Source organism: Ostrea edulis, chromosome 4 (assembly GCF_947568905.1).
Source record: "Ostrea edulis chromosome 4, xbOstEdul1.1, whole genome shotgun sequence".
In the NCBI taxonomy this organism is placed as follows: Eukaryota; Metazoa; Mollusca; class Bivalvia; order Ostreida; family Ostreidae; genus Ostrea; species Ostrea edulis.
In genome coordinates this window covers 29,193,534-29,201,669 of record NC_079167.1, presented here as the reverse complement: position 1 = coordinate 29,201,669, position 8,136 = coordinate 29,193,534, and the positions used below count along the sequence as shown (strand labels likewise).

The following is an 8,136-nucleotide window of genomic DNA, read 5'->3' as shown; positions in this document are numbered from 1 at the left end:
TCTCTCTCCTTTTGTTGTTGTTGAAGGTTTGTTTATGTTAAAACGAAAGAAAAAGAGAAATGTATCACTAAATAATTTGTATTTGAACCACAGAGCATGTTAAAAACCTTATTTGAAATGAATATTAGTATCTATTGTAGTCAGGTATGTTATTTTTAGCAAGTTTATTTCAGTTATACGCATGAAGAGTTCTCGCTCACTTGCCAAATGAAAATGGTTACTTGTTTACGGGTATAGCTTTTTACTCTAACATAACACAAGATTCGAACAAAATAACAATTTCATGAGATAAATAAGATGTTAAAGAACAACTTTTCCATCGGAAGCCATATCGAATTCTTTGCCGTTTTTGAGCTATAAAGCGAAAACTTTTAGGGGCCGTAGATCCCTAATTTAAGGGGCCAGCCCCTTTTTACTGGTGTCAAATAAAAGCTCTTGAAATTCTACACAACTTTTATTCTACATGTCTTAACAAAATATTTTTAGTTTAAAAGATACAAAGGAAATTATGTGCAAATTTTCGCTCTTTCAGGCGTCCTGATTTTTGACCCCTCTATATCGCCATTTTAAATGGCGAAATCAAAAAACAAAATATGATGTGCACAACTACAATGCTTCTACTTTACCAATTCAGTGTTTTCTCTGCTCCAATTATTATAGTCTCGGAGCCTTTATCTGGAAACCAAAGCCCCTAAAATTTCACTAAAAGGGAAATAACTCGCAAGTGGAAGAGAATATCCAAAATGTTTAAAAGTATTTTGAAAGTCTTTAGTAAAATGTATTAAAGCTGAAAATTTGAGCAAAATCGGTTGAGGAATGAGCGAGATATGAAGCTTTAAAGTTAGCGTCTAGGAAAAAAAAAAAAAGAATAATAAGAATAATCTTAAGGTATCACACCGGTAATTATTTTCACTATATATTACTATAGAGAGGAAAAAATCATTAAAAATCAGTTTACAAAATTGATGCCGAATAACGCAGTCAGACACGTTCTATGTTACCTATCTCGTCTGCCGACACCAGAAAAACAACACCCTACGCGGCATTTTCGAAAAAAAATTACCCGCAAACAAGACTACCCTCAAATCCACGTGTTTTTCACATGTGTGTAAACAGCCGGAGTGCACCTCAGGAAGTAGCCTCAGCTACCAACAGCAAATAGTTCCTTTGTATACACTTGATTATTTCTACAAATTACACAAAATTTCCTAATCAGGGGTACAAAAATTAAGAGAAAAGAAGAAGAGGAAATGAGAAAAATCGCGCAAGGAAAAAAAATATTTCTTTAAATATATGGAACTACAATTGACTAAGTTCATTTTGATTGGACAATTACCGGTGTGATACCTTAACCAGCACAATAAGTAGAAGGTCTTCCGTTGCTACGGAAGACCTTAATAAAACAAAACACCCAAACAAACCAAGATGTTTTGTCCGATGTTCAAAGTCCTAATGTGGGGTGAAGGGTTTAAGAGTCTTTTACTTTTACTACCTCAATAATTTCCCCCTACACTTCATTTTCTTCAACCGTTGGGGGTCGGATGGGGTGGTTAGAGTCCTCTACTGTGAGTGCCTCATATCTTCATTTTCTTAATTGGTGGTGGTGTGTGTCTTCTACTATTATATCAGAACTTTCAAGCTGGGGTAAGTGGGGAAGGGGTTTTCACTCAATGTATCTTTTATTTGCATTACAAACTAACAAAAAATGGATATTGTTATTAAAGGTGGGTGACAGACACTCTTGTCCTCTCCCCTTGATGTTTGATAACGACGCATAATATGATAAACTCGATTATTACATTTTGCATTAGTACAATTTGCGTCGAGTTCGACGCAGAATGTAATAACGTAAAATGGCATAGATATATAAGATCTATTGAGCGCCAAATTAGCATAAAATGAAGTAATTGAAAATAACATTATTTAAAAATATGTTTAATTTTTAATTAATGCGTGCTTTAAATGAATCAAATAAATCTGTATTATCAATTAATGAGAGCAATATTGAGTTACTAGTACTGTTCTCTTTTTATTGAATTAACGATATCATTTGTCTTAATAAGAGCACGATTATTACAAGATCATCGCTTCTCTCTCTCTCTCTCTCTCTCTCTCGTCGTTATCTCTCTCTCTCTCTCTCTCTCTCTCTCTCTCTCTCTCTCTCTCTCTCTCATCCCATACACTCGTACAGTGTTGTATATGCAAATTTATGTACCTAAATGATTTCCTGATTTATAAATCTGCAATACTCTGACCAGTAAATCATATGGTATAAGGATTCATGCACAATACAGGGTAAATATTATACTCTGATGCTTCCCCTAATTGAAGATAGCTGATCGGCACGGGCTAAGTGTGTCGCAGTCTGTACAATTTACAATGTTGTTTACTGTTGGAATGCAAATGGAGTTTATCGTTTTGTTTCATGGATTATGCAAATAAAGGGAGTTTTACTACTACTTACAGTATTTTCGACAAGTGTACACGTGCATCTGCGGTCCTTTACAGATATTATGAGTAGGCCCAGGTAAATAGTCGTCCGCATTCGATGCGTTTTCATGGCGAGCATACATGCCATTTTTATAAGTACAGTAGTATTTATGTCTTTGCCTTTTACTTGAAGTAATTGTAAATGGTATAGATTGTATACTCTTTGCTTATTCCATTTTATCAATAGATAAAAGATGAAATATTTCTCCGCATTTTTTGTATAGTTTTGACATATTTACTTCAAATGTACGCACGTTCACGTAAAGAAAAGGCATTCTATATATATTTATCCAAATATATATCTTTAGAATGATTTACTACTGTACGATATGTTTATTATAATTTTGAGCACTGCGTGGTGTTCCAAAAGGTGATTTCATTTCTTATATTCTCCCTCACTTTGTTCGTCCGAATATAAATTAATTAGATGCTAATTACCAAAAAACAAGAAACTATATAGTATAAGTAGGATGGCAGCTCGCTAGCACTTTATTCATCACTCGTAATGTCCTTAAGAAATATATCGCAAACAAAACTACTCATGTTAATACACATCAATATATACACAGATTAATGTCATCTGATAAATGGTTACTATCCGCCATATAAATATTGTAAAATTTACCTGTACGTAGAGCTAGCGAGCGTGCTTAGAATGCCGCACAAACACATGTTCGCCTATTTATATGCCTTCACCACGTGACCAATACAAATGATATTCGAACCCGACTACCTATAAAACACCCGCATATAATTATAATTATATTCTCCCTCACTTTGTTCGTCCGAATATAAATTAATTAGATGCTAATTACCAAAAAACAAGAAACTATATAGTATAAGTAGGATGGCAGCTCGCTAGCACTTAGAAAAACAAAGAGAGAAAAATCTAATGGCGGAAGTAACACATTTGTTATTAATTATATAAACAAAAGTGAACAATATATAAACCTTTCATATGTTCAAATTTTTGGTAACATGAAGTTGCTTTTGCACACAATCTTTAATGTAGTTGTCCCTTGAAAAATCCGATTTCCATCGACCATGAATTTCCTCCTTCCATGAGCATATGGAGAATTTTTTGATCACACGGGTTAGAGCACATATTGCAATCATGATACCACTTGATACTGTAGAAATATGTTGATAACACAGATTCGGAAACCGATTGCTGTACAAGACCGCTTAGAATACTGCCACAGTACTCACTGCTGCGGGTAAATAGGAAACATCGTGAGCCAAACACCAGCCTTTAAATTTTTGGAAATAAGTGTCGTATTTTCTATTAGAGTTGTCGCTCTTTCCTTTCCGTAGAATGTAATGAATGTGTGATGCTGCCGATGCAAACCTGCTGTCTTTTTTCATTTCCTGGATTTCCGACAGAATGTTATTGTGTACCTATAAAAAAGACAGATTTTATCAATGCAAAGTTGTCCCACAACTTTCCACCTTGAGACTTAAGATATAGTTCATGCATGCCCCATTCAATTACATTTGATTTTCTGAAAACGCACATGGTGCCTTATCTCTAATTCATATTTAGCTCACAAAATCCCACTTCGTTTCAATTCAAAATTCTCTTAGTATACACAAGAAAACGCACATGGTGCTTTGTTTACAATTTCATATGTAGCTCATAAGGTATATGCACATGGTGCTCAAAATACTGCTCTAGAATTCATTATGCACATGGTGCCATGCAAGATATGCCATGTGGTTCATGGAACCTTGTTGATCATCCATATGATCTATCTAAAATCAACTCTCAGCACTAGAACATTACTAGCAAACTTATATGCCGCAAAAATACTGTTTATATCTGATCCAGCTTTGAAAAAATTTTTTGGATTATTATACTCAATAAATCCTTTTACAAAATAATGAAAATTGTTTTGCTTTGCATTCCAAATCAGAGGCCAAAACATTGAAGATTTCCATTTTGGTTTAAAAAACCAATCCATCATGAGATTTGAACCTGGTACCTCCGGCATACTAATCCAGATACCTTACTGCAAAGTTGTCCCACGACTTTCCACCTTGAGACTTAAGATATAGTTCATGCATGCCCCATTCAATTACATTTGATTTTCTGAAAACGCACATGGTGCCTTATCTCTAATTCATATTTAGCTCACAAAATCCCACTTCGTTTCAATTCAAAATTCTCTTAGTATACACAAGAAAACGCACATGGTGCTTTGTTTACAATTTCATATGTAGCTCATAAGGTATATGCACATGGTGCTCAAAATACTGCTCTAGAATTCATTATGCACATGGTGCCATGCAAGATATGCCATGTGGTTCATGGAACCTTGTTGATCATCTCCGCGAAGGGGTCGTCAAGGTATTCACTCACGGTATCCCATCCGTGCCGGTCTGCAATCTTTAAAATCTTGTTTCTTTGAAGTATTGCTGCTTGTTCCTCTTTTACGATGTCTGCTGCTTTCTGAAAATCACACTCCTGAATCAACTTTCTTAGCTCTGACAACTTGGAATATCTTGCTTGATTAAAGTTAAACTGAATCTTGTGTCCCTCGTGTTTGAATTCGAATCCTGGTGACCCGTTAACTGAAACTGTTGGTTCCTCCACGTGCGGCACGTTTTTCCCCGCGTTGCTTTTTGTCAACTTTTCTGTAAGGCCCGTTATAGTGCTCACAATAACATTGCTCTGCCTTTCTAAAGCTTTGTTCAGTGAAGAACTGAATAAAGAAACGGCCTCTTCATTATATAAACCAAATTCTTCTCCCGGAGTTTCCATGCAATGGTCACTTTCAGCCATAGAGTTTTTGTAGTGTATAAAATTTACCTGTACGTAGAGCTAGCGAGCGTGCTTAGAATGCCGCACAAACACATGTTCGCCTATTTATATGCCTTCACCACGTGACCAATACAAATGATATTCGAACCCGACTACCTATAAAACACCCGCATATAATTATAATTCTTGATGTCCTATAAATTAGTATCGGAGATGTACGTGTTACCTGTCGAAGCTACCCGCACAGGTAAATCGAAGACACTGATGTGAAGTGAAGCGTAGCAAAGCTCGTCCCCTTATATACCATGCGAACCCCGATACATATAACAATAGAAATTCCAACTAATATGGCGGATTAGCAGAGAAATATGTCGGACATATAGAATTATACTATATTTATTAATTCATGTCAGCTTTAACTCTACACAGACAAAATTAGCTAGTGAAACTTCTTTTGTTTGTTTCATTCTGTGCAATTTTTGAAAGTGCATTGTTCCTAGACATGCTTAAGGAAATTGATTATCAAAATAGGTTATCACGGTAATGTTTATTGGCAATATTTATGTATATGCAGCATGTTTAAAATATATATATATATATATATATATATATATATATATATATATATATATATATATATAGCACTGAAGAACCAACAACATTCAGTATCCAAAACTGCCGATATATATATATATATATATATATATATATATATATATATATATATCGGCAGTTATATATATATGACTTTATCCTTACAGTACTGTACAAGTTCAAAGATTAGAATAAAATAGACTAAGATATGTACATAATACTATTATTCATACAGCTACACCCCAGATTGAATTCAAATGTACAGGTGTATCATAACTAAATGTACTTTATTTATGAAAATATTAACTTTACAAAAAGAGGTACATTCTATATTGATCACTATTCAATGTTAATATGTGTTTGCCAAATATATACAAATGCTAAAATAAGTCAATTAGGTATGAAGTTAAGATTTATTCAGCATTTAAATGATAATAAAATCTGTTTAATATAGATTTCTTGAAATGACAATTGAAGAATTTTTCTAGTTTCTGGAGCATTATTTCTATGAATGTGTTGTTTCTGTGTACTTTAACTGTCTTCATGTCTTTTAAAGTATAAACTACAAAAAATACATTCCTTTCTACCTGAACAGAACAGTTGTCCTTGGATTTGATAGTAATAGTCATGAGATTTGTCAAGTTCCAATTCATCATTCACATTTTTAAGATAAGAGACAGATTCCTCTGATATTTCTTTGTTTTTTTGCTGTGTATGGACATTTGATTTCCACCAATGTGTTGTCATTAATGATAGCATCAGGCGATGCAGCCAAATATGGGTGTGTTTTAGACACAAAAATGCCACATTTAAAGGCATGTAATTAAGATTTATCTTGAAATCCCTGTAAAGCAAAAGCTTCATAGCATTTACCATGTAAAATAGCTGGGGCAAATATTTGTGGTGAATATTTTGTCAAATTATTTGCTACTTTGTTAAAGTCAGTCTTCTCTGTTGCTTTGCTGCCAAAGTTAGATGAGTGAATTCTTTTCCTCCGTTCATTATGCCAAATTGGATTACTGCTCTGTCCGCACGTCCGTCGTTCTGTCTTTAAAATGTCGTCATCACTTATATGTGTTATGTCCATTTGTCTTAACCAATTGTTGGAGAGTGATTCTTGTAGATAGTCATGATCATTATCTAAACCTACTGTATTTGCTAATGGATACAGCTGAGAGACTGGGAAAGAATTTATCTTTGGATGGTTTAACCCCACATTTCGAAAAGTGTCATGGTATCCATCTGCATTCTGAAATTCTCTTGTCCGAGGGTCAAAGTTAACATCCAGGTCTCGATTTACCAAAGGCAAGTCTTTGGCCTTGATCGGACTGCCTTTATGCGGTCTAGTTTGGTGAAAAGTTTGGAGATTTTGGGTGCAGGTCTCTAGCAAAGTGTCCAATTTTATCACATTTAAAGCAAGCTTTCTCGGGCTTCTAGATGGAGATCTAACCTTTGCATTTTATCGACTGTTTGACCTGGATCTATTAAAGCTCTTATCCTTAGACAAATCTGACTCCACCTCTTTTTTTTCTTTTTTTTTTTTTGGCACGCTGTTTTTGGCTATAATAGCTCTAACACTTCATTGTTATTTCGGATTTCAAACATTTCGGTTGAGCATCACTGAAGAGACATTATTTGTCGAAATGCGTATCTGGTGCATCAAAATTGGTACCGTATAAGTTTTACATTAGAGGATTTGGAGAACATTTTGAATACTATATTTGATCTCACTATTGTCTTCTTCCATTCTCTTGACCCTTAACTCTAATTTTGATACATTTGTTTGTTCTGAAGTTTGTTCTGCCGTTTGTTTTGTGTTATATATAGCTCTAACTTTGTTCGATGTGTCCTCGTCAGTCTCACCTTCACTTTCGGAACTCTCAAATTTCACCCTTCTTGCTTCACACTTTCTTGCACCTAATATTAGTTTTTGATTTGTTATAGCACTTTCATGTATTGTATCGCAATATCAAGTGTTGTTGGGTTCTTGACCATTGCAATAAGTGCCGCTTGTTTGTTTGAGCATCCTCCCAGGAAAACATTTATTGCTACAGTCTGTTTGCAGTCTTCTGGAGTATCTGGGTACCCGTCTGATGTCATTCTTTGTACCTTTTCTGCAAACTCTTCAATGGATTCTTCAGGGCCTTGCTTGATGTCTTGGAGTTGTCTTCTGATTATGTGTGGGAGGTCTTTCCCCCCGAATCTTTCTCCCAGCTTGATGCTAAGATTCTTTTAAAAAAATTGATCGTGGGTGAATCTGGAGCTGAAATACTTTGAACAGTGCTTTGTCC

At 34.8% G+C, this 8,136-nt stretch overlaps 1 long non-coding RNA gene across 1 annotated transcript; it reads right to left on the bottom strand.

Moving 5' to 3' along the window:
- Positions 1–441: 441 nt before the first annotated feature.
- Positions 442–1,407, bottom strand: LOC130053720 (uncharacterized). Its single transcript, XR_008802070.1, has 2 exons — positions 1,348–1,407; positions 442–882 (listed from the first exon to the last, which is right to left on the bottom strand). It is a non-coding gene; the product is annotated as an uncharacterized LOC130053720 (long non-coding RNA).
- Positions 1,408–8,136: the final 6,729 nt, after the last annotated feature.